Source organism: Lonchura striata, chromosome 1A (assembly GCF_050655825.1).
Source record: "Lonchura striata isolate lonStrDom1 chromosome 1A, ASM5065582v1, whole genome shotgun sequence".
Classification (NCBI taxonomy): domain Eukaryota; kingdom Metazoa; phylum Chordata; class Aves; order Passeriformes; family Estrildidae; genus Lonchura; species Lonchura striata.
In genome coordinates, this window is record NC_140741.1 from 68,373,863 (window position 1) to 68,391,057 (window position 17,195).

The following is a 17,195-nucleotide window of genomic DNA, read 5'->3' on the forward strand; positions in this document are numbered from 1 at the left end:
GGCATTAGCTAGAAATAAAAAAAGGAAAAGGATTCTAGGTTTTATTAGCATGTGGACAGATAAATTACATGTGAACTCTTCGGAAATTTAACTGGGTTTTTTGTTTGGTTTTTTTTTTTTTTTTTTAAGCTGAGCTGGGCTAAAGTATGTGCTGGTTTTTTATGATCACTGAAGCCATTTTCAGAAAAGCTTTTGACAAAACTGGAAGAGCAGAGAGCTGATATCCACTACAGTGCACACAAGTGTCGTCCTACAAGGTGCTGCTGGTTTTACAGAAGTTCACTAACTTTCTCACAGCTGTGCTTAGTTCACCTCCCACGAGATACCAGCCTCAAAAGAGAGGGGATAAAAGCCATGCAGACAGGACTGTGACAGGGGGACACTACTGATCTCAGTGCTTGCACAGCCCTCATGCCACATGTCACCACCTCCTCCCTTTGCCAGAGGACCCATTAATGGAGTCTGTCTCAGCTGCAGTCAGCACTGGCTTATTTATTATAAACACCTGACATTCAGTGCTGCTGTGCCTGCTGGAAATGGATCTGCAGGACTGAGGACAGAAGGCTTATGATGAAATGAGAGTGGAATTGGGAAAAAAAACCTTTTACGATGACAGGGTTACAGACCAAGAGAGGTGTGTCATGAGTCTCTTCTCTTCCACCACATGCTCAGAAGAAAAGATTAATAATTGATCAGCTGAGAAACTAGCAAAATTATTGCCAGAATCCCTTGTCATATTTAGATGAGAAGCCTAATTTTTAATTTTTAATTAATTCATGTGAAAGAAAAAGTAAATAAAAAATAATCAGTATGGATCTGGAAGAAAGAATTTCAGGAAATATTTTATGTCAAAGAACATCCCTTCTGCCAACCAGCTGTTGGGTTTTTTTTAATAATTTTTTGGAGTTGAGCTTCTGCGGCTTCTTTTCTTTTTTCTATTCCAGAAACCTTGGGGCTGTTTCTCTTCTAATTTTGAGCCCACTTATGAGCTGAGAATTTTTTTCAATGTGTGCGAATGATATGAATGGAAACTGCACAACTTCTTATGTCTTCTCTTGCTACTTGCCTAACTCTTCCTGAAAGCAATAATAGAAACTTGTTCATGGGTGTGGAGTTGTGTTATTTATATGTTTTTATATATTTGTATTATCAGTTGGTTCGTTCCTGTACTCCCCTGTCCCCACTTGGTTTGTTCCGTTTTCCCGCCTGGTCCTCCCTTCCCGCCTTTCCAGTACCCGTCCATCAACCTGGAAAGTGCTTAGTCATCCCCCTGTCCCCTCCCAGGTGCCTTGTCTGTCACTCGGTGTTCCTTCCCCTCCATCTAGAAGCTTCTGCTCAGGGCACCGAGTGATTGGACGAGGGCCTGAGGCCACTCCCATAACCCTTCCCCATTGGACCAGGTTGGATCACCCCATCCCGGAGCCACTCCCTTCCCCGCTCCTCATTGGTTCCCCAATATCCCTCCTTCTTGGTTTACCCCTCCCAGAACACATAAAACCCGGTGTCAGACCCCTCCCATCGTTCCAGTTGGCTGGCACCTCTTCCCTGCGTTTGGCCCCGTTGGCCTTCAATAAAGAAGATTCAGCCCCCAACTGGATCCGCCTTTCCTTGATACTGACGAGGCTTGCCAGCGCTGCCCAGGGACCCACGAAGGCACCTCCTAAACCCTTCTGAGGAGCAGCGGGGGGTGCCTCCACTGCCCACTCTCGCCCCAGGAAAAGAGCTAGCCGGGGCTGGAGAGCAAAGGGATCTGGGGCGGGAGCGCGGCACATGGGTTTATTTGGATCTCTGGAAACCAAAGACTCAGCCTCCCTACACGTATTTATAAAGACTTCTGCAGAACAGAAGGACTTTGTTTAGTACACAGAAACTGAAATCAGGAGCCACCAGTCTGTCTGATACAGAAAGAATTAGGAGTCTCACTTGCACAGTTCTTGCCACTTGCACCTCCAGGGATGCTTTAAATAGAAAAGGACTTATACAAAATGATCTTTCAAATTTAAGTAGATCAATAGTTTCAAATTGCTCTCAATTTCTCTTGAAAAGCATCTGAGAATTGGTGGTACATGTCCAGTGTTTTGCTCTCACAAAAAATGTATCCTCAGTGGCCATGGACTTAATTTTCTCCTTCCAAACCCCCCCTTTGCAATCCCATCAAACTAATTGCAAGGAACTACTAATTACCTCTAAGTGTGCAAGAGCAAATCACAGCACCTTCATGACTCCAAACTGAATAAAAATAGTCCTACCTCATTTCTGAGGTATACCTTTGGTCTCTAACATAGTTGCTATTTCTTTTATCAGTTTCAACTCATGCTCTTTATACATAGCAAACAGTCTAGCTTTGAGTGCAGATTAACTTTAGCAAGTGATAATAATACCTACTTTTGTTGTGTATTGCACTTGAACACCTCAAAAGCTGCCTGCAGCACTTAGTTGTTTTGCTTAATGTAATCTCACCTGGTGCAACAGGAGCAGTTGGTGCTGTGTCACAAGAGAAGAAATTTCTGCAAATGCTCGGGCTACTGCAGTTATTGCTGCAGCTGAAATCTGGTCTGATTGCTTCACTTCCAAATTTTTGGTTGCTTTTTTGCTATTAAATCTTGGAAAGCCTCCAAAATAAAAATGATAAAATCCTGAACATCACAAAAGATGCGTTCTTCCACATACTTGTAGATCATCTTTGGCCCACTTCCTGATTTTAGCAATTACAGCAGTGCCCCAAGCTCCCTGCACACTGCCCACAGATGCAAGGCTTTGTAAGATCTGTCATTTAATCCAGTGAACAACAGCAGGAACACTATGGTAGACAGTAGAGCAATTCAATCCTAAAGCACTGGTAAGTCTCTGTACAGTTTTCTTGATCGATGTTACTCTGCTGATCTATTTTTATGTATTATTTACACTGGGACAGTGCCTGGAGGCCCCAGCCAGGGCAGGACCCCACAATACTGCACATACTATCAAGCAGGATGCAAGGGCCTCTCTTCCTTGCAGCCTGTAGTCTAAATACAAACTGAACGAGACCAGATGGAGAAAGCAGTCCGAGGGAGGAAAAAGTGAGACAGTTGTTAGGAAGAGTGGCAGGCAGAGCACAACAACAACAACATGGCAACATACAGGCAATGTACAGTTCTGTCACTGTTGTCTGCTTTCTCTCTGTCCTTGCTATCGTGTTTTCCAACCTGCAGTGGCCTGTGGACAAACACACACAGCTCTGGGCACTTGAGAACATCTTTCACTGCCCGCTGAATTAGGGCACGGAGTGGGTGATGTGAAATCACAGGTTTGGAGTCACCCACGGGAGGATTCTGACTTTGGGAGCCCAGAAAGCAGCTGATCTCAGTGCAATTCACATATTCTGTCTTTATTCCCTTACACATTGTCTGCAGCAGGAACAGCCAGGAGTCCTTGTGGTGTCCAGGAACACAAGTCTTAATTCAAGCCGAGGCTGTCCAGGGAACCAGCAGTGGGTGCACTCCCCCACCTAATTCACTGAGTGTCACTTTGGTTGAAGATGGGCCTTTATACTCACAATCTTGAGACCCAAATGCATTTCTTAAATTAGGGAGTACTTATTTCACCTCCTGATCAGAGTCACGACTGCTTTACACACAGATAAAATCCCCACTGTGTTGAGGTCCTCTGAGCAAACCCTAAATGTCCCTCTAAGTTCTTAGGTTCAACTCTGATTTCCAAAGCAATTGTGTTGGGTCTGCAAGGTCAAGTAAAAACAATAAACATAAATTCCTGCAAACACTTCTGAGTTGAGCATATTTTAGACATTCCCACATGTAAATCTAATCCAGTAGCATACTGGAAATCCACAGGCTCTCTGACACCAGGTCTCTGTCCCTGAAGTGACTGACTGCTCACATATCCCTGTCTCTTCATCAGATGAGCATTAGGGCGAGGGCTGAATAGCAGAGGGACTCCCTTGTTCCCTGCAGAGCCAGGCAAGCAGGGAAGTGACCAGCAGTTGTGAGGGAAATCAGATTCCAGCTCTGTGAAGGTGAGCTCTGGAGAGGCTGGAGGTGGGAGACAGCAAAATAAGAGGAACAAAACCTGACAGCAGCCCTCTTCTTTCAAGAGTGCAAATCAAAAAGAGTAAACTACTCACAAAGTCACTGCAGGGTAATAATGAATGGGATAGTACAAGGGGGGGAAGGACTCTGACACTGAGCCACACCAGCAACAGGATAAACTAATTAAGCTGCTCTTCTTTGAAGTGAGAACTTGTGCCACTGCATGGGTCAGCAGAGACCTCAGATAGGTCATCCTGGTCTCCCCCATGAATCTGTACTGCCTAACTTCCCCTCAGATCCCCCTAACTTCCCCTCAGATCCCCAGCATCCTACAGCTGCTTTACACATGGACCTCCAGCAGCACCCATAGGAGCTCTCAAATTTTTTTAGTAACTCTTCTCTGAGTAACTTTCATTTTCACACTTTTTTTTTTCTTTAAATTCACAATGTCCATAACTGCATTTCTTGTGAGGGTCAATCCTTTTCAAGGAGACAGCAACCACCTAGAGCTAACACAGTATCTCCAGCCACTTAGGCTGTTGTATGAAAGCAAGAGCCATCAGAAGTAGGTTGCCAAAAGAGCTCAGTTCCCATTTAGTTATAAAAGTCTGGGTTTCCAAATGTAGTGTTTAGGTAACATGGGACATGCAGGCTGTACATAATACATTTTTAATAGTACATAGCACAGTAGCAGTTCTTGGGATGTTGCTAGTCTATGTAAGAACTGCTTTAAGGAAACAGGAGAAATGGGAGCTCTTTTGTGTAGTTAGATATTAATAAAAGATTTCCTGAATGTTTTACAAGAAATAAAAGGAAGAAAACACAAATTCTTGAGGTGGTTTATATAATTGTTTGAAAAGAGCATTTCAGCAAACACATTCAGTAAAGACATTTTTTCCCCCTTAAAATCAAGCTGAGTTGACTTTATTTGATCTTTATATTCTTAAGACAACATTTATCTTGCCTAATTCCAACCATCTAAAACTCAGGCATTGTCTTGGCTCCCTCCAGAGAATGTGGAGACAGGCACTGCCAAGTTAATTCATCCCCTGGCTAGATACTGCTTTGCCCCTGGGAGCACCTCATCCTGTACAGAAAAGAGAGGAAGATTAGGTGACCATCTCACACTTCAGACAAGTGAAATAAATCCCATCTTAATTAGCTTTTCTACTCACTGTACTTGCATTGTTACAATATCTGAACATCCATACTTTCCAAACCTGTAATTCTCACTCTTTTTCTATGATAAATGGTAATTTTTACTTATTTACACATACAGCTGACGAAGGTAGAGGCCAAGTTCTAGCCCAGCAAAGGTATTTATCTAGTTAATTGTCTAAATTAGGTGTTTTTCAATCAGCTGACAAATACTCAGTGATGTAGACAAAGCAGAGGCAGTTGGGTGCCCTTAGGAATTTGCTAGGATGTAACCAGAATTGACTTGCCTTAAGGACATGTGTCATGGAATTAACCCCAGGTCTCCTGAGCTGCTGTCCTAACCTTTAGAATGTCCTAAGCATCAAGCAAATCCTCTGCTGTTTTTTGAATGAAACTTTTGAAGTATTTACAGTCATGTCTTCTTTGTCAAACTCTTAACAAGCTATGCACACTCAAAGCCTTTCATTCTTCCTCATAAATCAAACCTGATTCCAAGCCTCCCTTCTCACTTTTACTCATTTTCTCTAGCTATCCTTAGATCTTAGCAGAAAGAGCACAGTGAGGCCAAAATTCCAGGATTTTTTACGTGTTACTGTGATACAACTAAACATAGTAACACCAGCACAGAGTTGGAACTTGCACTAAAATCAGTGAAAATACTGCATTCACTTCAGAGTTCTACTGTGGCATGCAGCTTCTGAGCACTCTGCCTCCCAGCACAGTGCACTGACACCAGGTCTCTTCACTTAGAGAAGTACCACAGACCAAGATCTTAAAATTTAAATACTTGGGGCAGGTCAGCATGAGAGTCCAGACCCAGTAAATGTGAATTAGCAGCACACTGGCTGCTCTACAATCACATCACACAGAAGTGTGTACTAGAAGGAAGCAACTTCCTTAATTAGGAAGCAATTTTACTTAATTTGAACAGCAGCCTTAGGGCAGACAGCCTGTGACAGGACATGCAGTCAGTGTGAGGAGATACCACTCTGTACACTGTTATTCCAGTTGAACAGTGGCTGACTCCCACGTGTAGACAACCTTTATCAGTCCAGAGCAGGCTTCAGCACTGGGTGATATGTGCTTCTCAGAATAATCTTGGGGAGAACTGCTGGATGCTGAGCATGTCCTCTGACTTGCCTTGAACTTGCACCTGGGCTGCAATATGGGTCAATTTATAAAACAGACTCTGTTCCTTTCATCTGGAAAGATTTTTTTTTTTTGTAATTATCTCATTAAAGTGAAACAGAAAAACCAGTTTCTGTAGAGAGAGAGGTGTCAGCCCCATACCATTCAAGCAAATGACAAGATAAAAACACTGTTTCTGGTACAAGTGAAGTTCCCCCCTTCTAGGATAGCTGCCTTGATCTCTAACTAATCAAAACAACCCCATATCAACCTTGAATTATCACAGTCTAACCACGTTCTGTTTTCAGAAACCAGGAGCACAGGGTATGGACAACTCGTGGGAAACAAACAGGTGAAGCACCATGCATCTTTCAAGAAAGCTACTGAAGTAATTATAAAAGGCTTTTCAGACTTCTGGTTATTAGAGGGATATTTGATCATCTCCTGCATTTTAACTAGACCCCCAAAGCATTACACAGTTACCCTTAAATTGAATCCAGTAGCTTGTTTGTGGACTAGCTCTTATTATCCAAATAAGATTCAGTTTCTGGGGATATCAGGAAAGCAAGATTCTGCAACATCCTTTGCATGGGACTGCCTTGTCCATCTTCTGAAACAGAAAAAGTTAAATCTCCTAAACCAATATGAGAAAGTTCTGCCCCATCAGCCAGCTTCAGAACGAGGAAACATGTTTGTTCTGTGTCAGGGTTTCCAACCTGTCTTGCAAACCACTAGAGGAACAAATTACTCCAGACTTTTACACACAGCAGAGAATCCCACACAGCACCATATCTTGGTAGGGGAATGAAGAGTAAGTGCTTAGGCAAACACTGCCAAAACCTCAAATGCCTATTTTGGAACTTTCTCCCAGCCTAACAGAAAAGCAGAAGGTGGAAATGACTGCTATACAAGAAAAGATACCCATGGGACTGAGGTCACATCTTCAACTTGAGATGTCCAAAAAGAGCTCTGAGCAATTGCTGCAGCCTCCACAGCATAGCTGGGTTTTCCTTCTGAGCCATGGCACACACAGGCCAAGCCTGGGAAGATTTCTAGAATATAAGGGCAGCTCAGACCAGATCCCACTGGTGAGATCTTGTAAAACAACATGGAAAAAAGCTACTGATTTTCTAGGAGAGAATACTGGAGACACAGACTGAGGATTCTGAATCCTGAGCACAAGGCCCACGGAGTCTTGGTGGCTCTTCAGAACAAACTGCTCATTGTCAGTCACTAATTTATCCCTCCTCCATCAGCACCTTTTCAGCTTTTCTAGCTGCTTCTGCTCACACCTCTTCTCCCATGTGGCTCAAACCAGAATGAGGGGAATCAGCACAATTTAAACAAGGTCATGCTTTCCAAGCATCAAACCAGTATTTTGCTGAGAAAAGAATGAAAACAAATTGTACACTGCCTACTGCAAGGCCTTGTGAGATTCCCCCAGGGCCACCACAACAGACCACTGTAATCTCTGCTGATGCTTGCACTGAAGATAACAATGCTGCTTGTTATCAAATCCACTGTGTCCCAGCTATTCTGGCCTTACACACTATTTATCTTATAAAGATGAGTGCAGCACTTTATAGACTGTCTAATAGTTTATTTTGGAGATGTCAAATCCCACTTTCCATTGTGTCATGTTGAATTCCTGGATGGAAAATAAAACACAACAAATCCACATACATTCCAAAATGCTTTTCTCACATTACTTCAGTGGCATTTACCTTGTTTGTAGGGAAAGGAAGGAAGGAAAGCACAGAAAGGATGGAAAGTACTTTTATTTTTTTTTAACACCATTTAGTAGAACAGATTTTATTGCCCATAAATAATGGTTGTAACCTAGGATAAGAATAGAAGTAAAGCCTGTCTTCACTAAGAAAATGACTATCTATATTTCATCACTGACCAACTGCAGAACAGCTGTGCCTGTGATATCAATGTTATCACAAAGGAATTTCTACCATTGTCGTGAAAACCTGGCACAAGACCCGAAATCTGTCTGAATTCTCTCCATTTCACAGTTTAACACCCCACATGTCAGATTGCCAGAGCAGAGTACCCCTGGGGAGTGAGAGGTTTTCATCATGTCACGGCCGTTTCTGGGAATTGACAGGATACAGGAGAACGATGCCCGAAGCTTTTACAAAAGCACAAAAGAGAGTTTAACTGTAGGAAGGAGATGAAATTTCAGAGGGGAGTTTGGAAGCAGGAGCAGATTGTCCTGTGACTTGAAACCACCTGGAGAACTGCTGCCACTAAAAGGTAACGATGGTTAATTCCTCTTAGGAACGACCAAGCCCGTGTACCACAGGACATGTTGGCAGTACCACAAGACACAGTGGGGAAAAAAAAAAAAAAAAAAAGGATAAACCACACAGAATCTCACCTTGGCTTTTAAATGGAAGACAATTGCATTCTGCTTTTTTCTTTTTTCTCTTGCTTTGAAAGCAGATGTTTGGAATTGAGACAAACTCCCTGCACTGTTGCTGTACACATTTTCTGCTTTTCTGTCAGGCTGTGAAAAGCCAGAGAAATGGGCACTGGAGCTTTCAGTAGTGTATTGTGCTTCAGTATTCATTCTTCATCCTTACACATCAATGTACAACAGCAACAAATAGAGAAATAAACCAATCCTTCCATCATTCCATCACTTAAGGAGCCAAAGCACAGTAACTCATCTTTCACCAAGTAGGAAGGATTTGATTTTAAGTACCATTGAGGAGATAACTGTCTGTGTTACGACTTTCATAATGGTGCTCCTGTTGCCATTTAGGAAAGTAATGAGCTGTAGCAAAGTCACAGGAAGCAAAGGACACAGGAGCTTCAGTCTCCTGAGGACAGCAAAGCAATTTATCTCTACTTAAAAGTGTAAAATTCTTTAGGGAAATTAAAAAAAAAAAAAAAAAACCAAAAAAAAAAAACCCACCAACGTTAAAACCAAATCACAGACAAGTGAATTTGTAGACAAATATCTTAAGAAAATCAGCCCATTTCCCCCTTCACATAAATTTTATTATGTGAGTTTAATCAATCTTCAGCTTAAGCAGTTTATAATTATTTTATTTAAGGAATAAAAGCCATGTGAAAACTCCCTTAACTTCACTGCAAGTTGCACAGGTTCTTGGGGTGTTATACTGGAGAAGGTATTTCTTTGCCATAAATCCATTTTTTACTTTCTTTCCCAGCTGAGGCAGCTTTATGAGATGAAATATATCTGCTTTTTTGTAGATGTCACTAGAGGACTCTAAACACCAAATCGTAACTCCAAAACAAACCTGTATGCTGCAAACAGTATTACCCAGGACATTCATCTTAAAAAGACAGGCTGCACAGAGGAGCACAGATAAATGCACCTTTTCTTTTCTAGAAAGAGCACCTAAAAGACCCTTGGGCTTGAACAATGTTAGTAACTTCCTTAGACGCACCAATTCTCTTGCTTTTGTTTTTCCTCAGTTAGGTGGGAGTGACATTTCAAAAATTACATCAAGTTAGCTTTTCCTTAAATCCTTCAAAGCTTTGAGTTCAATTTGCAAAATAATAAACTGAGTCTTAAAATAAACACCTTGGATTTTATGAGGTCCGAAAAACCCTTCACTTCTGACAAGATTACAGATTGTACAAAACATCAGATCAACTGACCACAATGATTCAGACTGTAGTTATGTAAAGCATCCTCACCTATTAAAATAGTTTTAGGGGAAAATCAGATTAATAACAGAGATTTATGATATTAAATCACTCTTCAGTCAGCCAAGTTCAGCCTTAAAGATCAGGGTAAAACTGTTCTTTTGCTGTTTCCAGGCTTTACATGTAGCCACCCCTGCCCACAGCACCTGGGACACAGGGTGCAGACACAACAGAGCTGGGACTACTCAGAAACAGATAAAAGTGCTCAGATACAGGCTCAGAAACACCTGCAGAGCTGGCATGGGCTCCAGGTGTGCCCAGGTCTCACAGACTGACAGGAGAAGATCCCTCTCTCCCAACACCTTCCATCCAGCAGCTCCAGGGCTGGCACGCTCCTTTGGGAACAGGTAGGATTGGTCTCCTAATGATTCATTCAATGTAGTTCAGTACCAGGTAGGAAATATCAACACTGATAGCAAAACCTTAATCGGGGCAGATCCAGAAAAAGAAGTGTTATCCCTGGAAGATGGTGCAGCAGCTGTGCAAAGCCAGTCTCTTTCTGCTGGGCCAGCCAATGGAGCACTCACAAAAATGTGGAACTGAGGTGGCTGAGAAAGCCATGCTCAACACCAGCAACAGCACTGCTCTGACCCACACTTAGGAAAAACCCCTTCCAGGCCACCTCAGCACCTGAGCCACTGAAATATTTTTATACAATTTCGTTTTGATTTCAAATATTGGCAGAAGTAAAAGACTGACCCTACTCACATCAGTCTGTTGTGAGAGCTCAGTGCTCAGGATCCCAAATGAGTCCCATGCAGGGGGCTTGGAAACTGATGATCTTGAAGGTCCCTTCCAACCCAAACCATTTTATGGTTCTATGATGTCTGACAGGCCCCTCCTGATGCTACTGAAGCATAGCTAATAAATTAATTAAAGCTTCTCCAAATGAGAAAAGGCCCACTGCTTTTAACTAATGACTATATAAACACAAGTGACAAATTTGTTCCTGTGTCTTCTCTGATTTCTATTGAATAAATAATGGATCTTCAGAGAAATACAACAAATGATCACTCCATTACTAGGACACAGTATAGTAGCAGCTTTGAAGATTTATTCATGTTCTTAATAAATGTTTTCCAGCACCCACTTAAAAAAAGGGAAATAACACATGAAATTAAGTAAAATATTTATGTAAAGGTAATTTATATGCAGATGGAACCTTTTGCTACATTTTGCAAAGCTACAGATTATTAAATCTAGATAACTTTACAGTTAGAGCTGTTCTTACTGTAAATCTTGGAGAAAAGGAGCTGCACTTGCAATACCCTAATACTACTACTCATTGCCCTTTATTTTATTTCCCTCTCTCAAAGTGGAGCCCTCTGGTACCCAAGGATGTTATGAGCATTTTTCCTTTATTACACTGTGCTAAAGCCTTTTAGTATAAGCCTTCATAAAACCTCACACATATGCATTATAAAATACAGGGAATAAGTTCCATATGAAAAAGTCATAATATTTCTTGTTACTATTTTTTAGCAGAGATTCTGACATTAAGCATGAGAGGAACAGACATTGTTTTAATTCTTCATTGTGGAAGGGGAAAAAAATCAACTTTTTGCTTTTGGTTTAGAAAGAATTTTTTACATACTCTCTCTTTGCAGTCTGCCCTTGAAAAACCAAAAAAGGATTTTAGACGGACAAAAAGTAACCACAATTATATGGAGTGTGTCATTGATAAATTCCAGGGGAATACAACAGGCTAGGTAGGCACATACCATTAGATCTAGCTGTTCAAAATCTTAAAATTCTAGCCAAAATAAAGCTGGACTATTTGACCACACCAGCCCTCAAGACTGCACTTAACTTTTAAAAGGCTCAATCTCACTCTAGGCTTAGACTTTGAGAAAGTAACTCTTTCAAGAGAGCATTTTACACAGCAGCCTATCTTTAAACATGTGCTTAAGTCTCTTGAAGTCACTAAGTACAGACCGGTTGAGAACAGGCCCAAATCTTTCATTTTATGACAGCCTTAGATTTGTATAATTTTAGTTAATCCTAGGCTTTCTGTTCCCAGTGCATTTAGGCATGAGTTATGCTGACACAAGATGAGATCAGACTTGGTGCTGCAGTGTCTTCAGGAATTTTGGAAGAGGCTGTTCCAGGAAAATTTGTAACTTCTCTTCTGCCCACCCCCTTGGAATAAGAAAAAAATAAGAAAGCAACAACAACCCAGCACGTCACTGAAGTATGTTTAGATGTTACAGAGGTTTTAGCCTCTCTTTTGCTACATGACATCTGCTTCCTGCAAGTCTCCTGATTCTCTGACCAAACTAAATTGGAAACAGTTTAATTATGGTTATTTATTTTGCTTTTAAACTGACCACATTATAAGAAAAAGCTCACACAACTCTTCTGTTTATAGTAGCACAGGAAGAAAAATATGCAAAGATGTACAAAAAAGGATAAGTGTTACTGAAAGCTGAGTAACACACTCAGTGTGAAATCCATGCAGAGCAGAATTACAGGTCTCCATGCACATATAAGCTCTAATGCATGAATCTGTCTTTAGCCACATATGTTCTGAGACATTTAGGATTTGTCCTGAAAACTTAAATTTGAAAATAAATGTCTCTAATGGCCTGTGCTGAGTCTGACCAAAGAAACTATTAGGGAAACTCTCAGGTACCAACAGAGCTTTGAAAATTAATCACATTTTCCAATTACGTTGTGGGGAAGTGCAATGACTTATTTAATGCCAGTATAATGTCCCAGTCTTAAACTACCACACCCTTCACACTGATAGTCAATCGAGTCAATGATTCAACCCAGCTGGGAACCCAGGTTCTTCTTGGCTTACTGTTATCTCTTCTGCCCATTAGGTTATGTGACTTCCATAAGTTATTTTGCAGTTCCCTTTTAAAGAAAATAAATCCACATGATGCTGCTAAACTCTGCCTCCCAGCTGTAACGCAAAGTGGAATTTTGGACCACAGCATTGCTTCCTGACTCATCCTGGATCCCCTCCATGTGACGTTGGATCCATCTAAGCTGGGGAGAGCAGAATAGAAGGGTTGTGCGCTTTTTTTTTTTTTCTTTTTTTTGATTTTTTTTTTTTTTATCATCTACTGTCAGATAACACGTGCATGTTCTCGCAGCATGTCTCCAGAACATGGAAAAAGACCAACAATACCAGAGAGGGGCCTTTCTGAATACACAAGGGTAGAAAGAAGAAGATAAAAGGGCTAAAGATTTATACAGGGATTATTTAAATAATGACTCACTGCCATTGCTAAGTTTATAAAATATATAAAACCCAGACAGAAATGTTGGGGCAGGGGGAAACTGTTGAGAAGTGCGACAAAGGTGCAGGACTATAAAAAAGTTAAAAATAGTACACCCATGGAGCAAAATTTCCTTCACACCTAAATACAGCCACTGGACTTCACATCTCATGCACATGGCTTTACTGTGAGCTTCTCTGCTGCCTGTTTGCAGCTGGAGAGAATCCAGCAAGCCAGGAAAACAAACACACGGCACGTTCCCTGCGTCTATCTGATTTAATGGCATTTTGCACACACCTTTGGCTCTCTCCAGGGGTTAAAGAGACAAAGGGCCAAGCACAGCTCCGGCAATCCCGCAGGCTGCCCTGCCAAGAGAGCGCGGTGGGAAAGCCTGCTTAACCAGCCCCAAAGGATTCCCTCATGGAGGAAACCTCAAAGAGCACAGAGGTGGCTCACTGGCCAATTCCAGCACCAGGGGTTTTAGCCAAAGAAATCCTGGCATGTGCTGGGAATTCAGCTGATTCCCAGCTGATGAATCAGCCTCCCTGGATCCACAGGTGACCAGCATGTTAGTGGCACACAGTGGAGCGACATCTGAGATTACAGCTGCTGCATTTTTAACAGCAAAAAGAATGAGAGGAAAAACAAAACAGGAATTAAAAAAAGAATCCAGAAAGACATCATTATTTTGGCCACCCTGAGTTAACAGCAGGCTCACAGGGTGACTCCAGTGTTTATGGCTTTCTGCCAGTTAAACTGTAAAAATCCTGATTGTGTGGGACATTCACTCCTCTGCTTGTTTTGTGACATGGAAGAGGCTGAGCATATATATCCCTTCTGCTAGGATCAAAATAAGGACAGGTGCTGTTTGGAGTGTTTCATCCTTTGCCTTTGCTTTTCAATATCTTGCTTTTCAATATCTTGCTTTTTACATGGTTAGCTGCTTAATTATCATTACATAATCTCTAAGTAATAAAGATGTAGTATCCTCAAACACTTAAAAGGGTTATTTCCCAATGAACAGCATCTATTTCCATTTAACACTCCAGCTTAATTAAAACTTTTCCCTCCCCAAGGCTTTGTTTCATTTAATTCAATTGCAAAATCCCAGTAGAATGTCCAGGCTGCAGCACAATCTGCGTAATGAACACAGTGGTATCTGCAGTGAAAACATCACCTCTCAGAAAACAAAACAAAAATAAAAAACAACATTGGGAAGCAGAGTAAGATCAGAGCAATTACGCAATTACAGTGTTTTGGAAGGTTGGTTGGTGGCACAACCTGCAGTTGGAAAAGAATCAGGCAGAGGCCATTTCTTGGGAGAGGGGTCAAAAAGAGGTATCAGTCTTCTGGGGATCTGACTGTAGCTACTCACCAAGAGAAAGCTGAGGGCAGGAATACAACTTGAAATTATATCTTTCTCATATGAGTCACCTTACTCTGCACTACTGAAAGAAACTTCTCCCTTCTTGGCATTATTGAAAGCACCTACCAGCTTTTGTAATAGAAGTCATTCTTGTGTTTTCAGACACAGCAGAGACTGGTGAAGTTGCTATTTCCATTTCTGGTTAAAGCACTCAATGGGCAGAGCCCACACACTGACTGTAGGAGACTTGGATTCACAGCACTTCTGCCTGGTCTAGAGCACAACTCCCAGTGCTCCCTAATGGGAGCCTGTTCTGCTGCCCACACCCTGAGAATCCCTGCTGATCGATCCAGTCCTGAGGAGAGGGAAAGCAAATTTAGTTCCTGGATCTCAAGCTAGTCTGGATGTCTTAGCCAAAATAAAGTTCAACTAAAAGTGAAGCCAAGCTGCTTAGCCTGATCAAGGCGAAAATGCTTCAATTTATGAGACATCTCAGAGCAGGACTTGTCTTGGAAATTTTAAGAAAAAGAGGTGTGGCACCTGCAGAATTTGGATATCTCTGTCTAACAGTAGGTTTACAATTATGGATTAAAATACCCCTATTTCTCTTTAGAAGACTATTTAGACATCCAACTTTCACAGAAGACTTTGACCCTTTCTTGCAGATGACGTGCTTTTCTGGATCAAGCCCATAATAACCTAAATTAACTAATTAAAAGGCAAAGATGAAAAATCACATCAATTATACTAATGAGGACTTGGAAAATAGTATAGAGGTAGCATGCCATTTGCATTAAACACCTCCAAATGGTAAATAGTGTAATCAGGCCTCCTTACTCGTCCCCCAGATTTGCAAGTAAAAGAGAGAAAGTGACATGAGGAATTGTAATTCCTCAAGTGCTTGCCTGCATCTTCCTGGCCTCTGTCAGAGACGCGGACACAATGTGAACTGCTGCTTTCTCAGCCTCTGGACCCACTTATCTCTATTATTCTTGGACAAGTTGTCCCAATTCAAATCAAAGCGAAGCTCTTTCTGAGGAAACATAGGTGGCTGCCCTGTGCTCCTGCAGCACAGTCACCGATTACCTAACGCGCTCAGGAATGTTTCCCTTCTACAAGCAACAGCTTTCATTTTGCAATATTCGCTGCAAAACAAGGAGGGACGAAGCAACTCGCACCCTGTGAGTTCCTTCACAAAGTGAAGTGGCGGTGTTCCCTGTGAGCAGGCGAACGATCTCCCTTCGGCCGCAGCCCGGCCAGCCAGGTGCGCTGCGCTCCCAGCGATGGGCGCGCTCAGCAGTCGCGCTCACCGCGATGCTGGAGGACTGTGTGGAAAGGAAGGAATTCTGCCACCGCTCCAGCAAGCAACAGTTCTGCTGAGGAGCATGGGCTGATCATGCCCTGCTGCCTTCCCGGAGCCCGGAGCTACCTCTGCGGAGCAGGAGCAGGGGTGCCGGGCTGAGCGCACCTACTCTTCTCCCATCCCACAGCCTCTACGCTCCGCTCCCCAAAACTATCTCCTCCTGTCCCTTCACTCCCAAGCCCAGCCCTTTCCTAAGCCAGCCCCATCTCCCCGCTGACAGCGAGGCAGGTGGCCCGGGGGCCGCCAGGTGCCGGCACCGCTCCGCTCCTGCCGGGGCAGCGCCCGGGGCAGAGGCGAGCGGAGGGTCCGGACAGGCCGAGGGGACCGCAGGCAGCTCCCCGCACCGCCCTCCACCCTCCCAGCGCCGCGGAGCCGCGGGGCCGGCCGGTACCTGCCGGGGCCGGAGCGCGGCGGGGCCGGGGCCGCGCCGGGCCGGTGTCGGAGGCGTTGCGAGCGCGGCGGCTCCTCCCCGGCGGCGGCGGCGGCGGAGGGTCTCGCTCCTTCTGCGCCGAGTGTCAGACTTTCCCCCGGCCGCCCTCCCTCCATCCCGCCACCCCTTTCCACTCCCTCGCACGCACATGCACACCCCTCCAGCAAATGGGCTGCCGCCTGAGAGTGCGCCTGTGTGTCCGGGTGTGTGTCAGCCGGCGCAGGCACACCCCTGCTCGCACCCGCCGGGCGGGCTGAGCACGCCAGCACCGGCAGTGGCAGCGATGTGCCCACCCGGGCACCCGCAGCCCGTGTGCCTTCCCTGGGCCACAGCCTCTCCGGCGGTGCCCATCACACACCTGCGAGTTCGCACAGGAGCATCCCGAGCCCGGGATCGCCGTACGCTCCTCCTCCACGTGGCTAAGGCAGCCTCAGGTCCGCTCACGGTGTTCCATGACACATTCCCTCTGGGACGGAACGGCAGCACACTGGCTTGTAGACTGAGTAAACAAAGCCAGCTCGCCACACTCACGATAAGTGCCCGGAGCTCAGGGCTGGTGCGCATTTAGGAGTTTCTACGCACATTCTGTGTGCAGAACTGTAGCTGCCAGGGACGCATCTGCCCTGGCATTTATTTGTTTTGCCCCCGGAATGTGCTACATTGGTGTTTCTCCAGCTTTCCCATGTTGCAGACCACTTCCTAAGAGAGAATTTCTCTCCTGGACCAGCCCACTCCCACACCAAACCATTCTCTCCAACATATTTCCTCTGCGGCTGCCCGAGGAAGAGCCTTCCTGCCCACAGGCTGAGAG

At 43.8% G+C, this 17,195-nt stretch overlaps 1 protein-coding gene across 4 annotated transcripts in view; it reads right to left on the minus strand.

Moving 5' to 3' along the window:
- Positions 1–16,880, minus strand: part of SEMA3D (semaphorin 3D) — a 134,183-nt gene extending 117,303 nt beyond the window's left edge. Inside the window, exon 1 of one of the 4 annotated variants that reach the window (XM_021539566.3) lies at positions 16,743–16,880. The gene's annotated coding sequence lies outside the window, so the exon portion shown is untranslated. Of the gene's footprint in view, positions 1–14,717; positions 14,867–16,345; positions 16,484–16,532; positions 16,655–16,742 lie in introns of those variants that run through there. The other 3 variants (XM_085568257.1, XM_021539570.4, XM_021539567.3) reach the window with 3 other exon arrangements.
- Between the last annotated feature and the right edge of the window lie 315 nt (positions 16,881–17,195).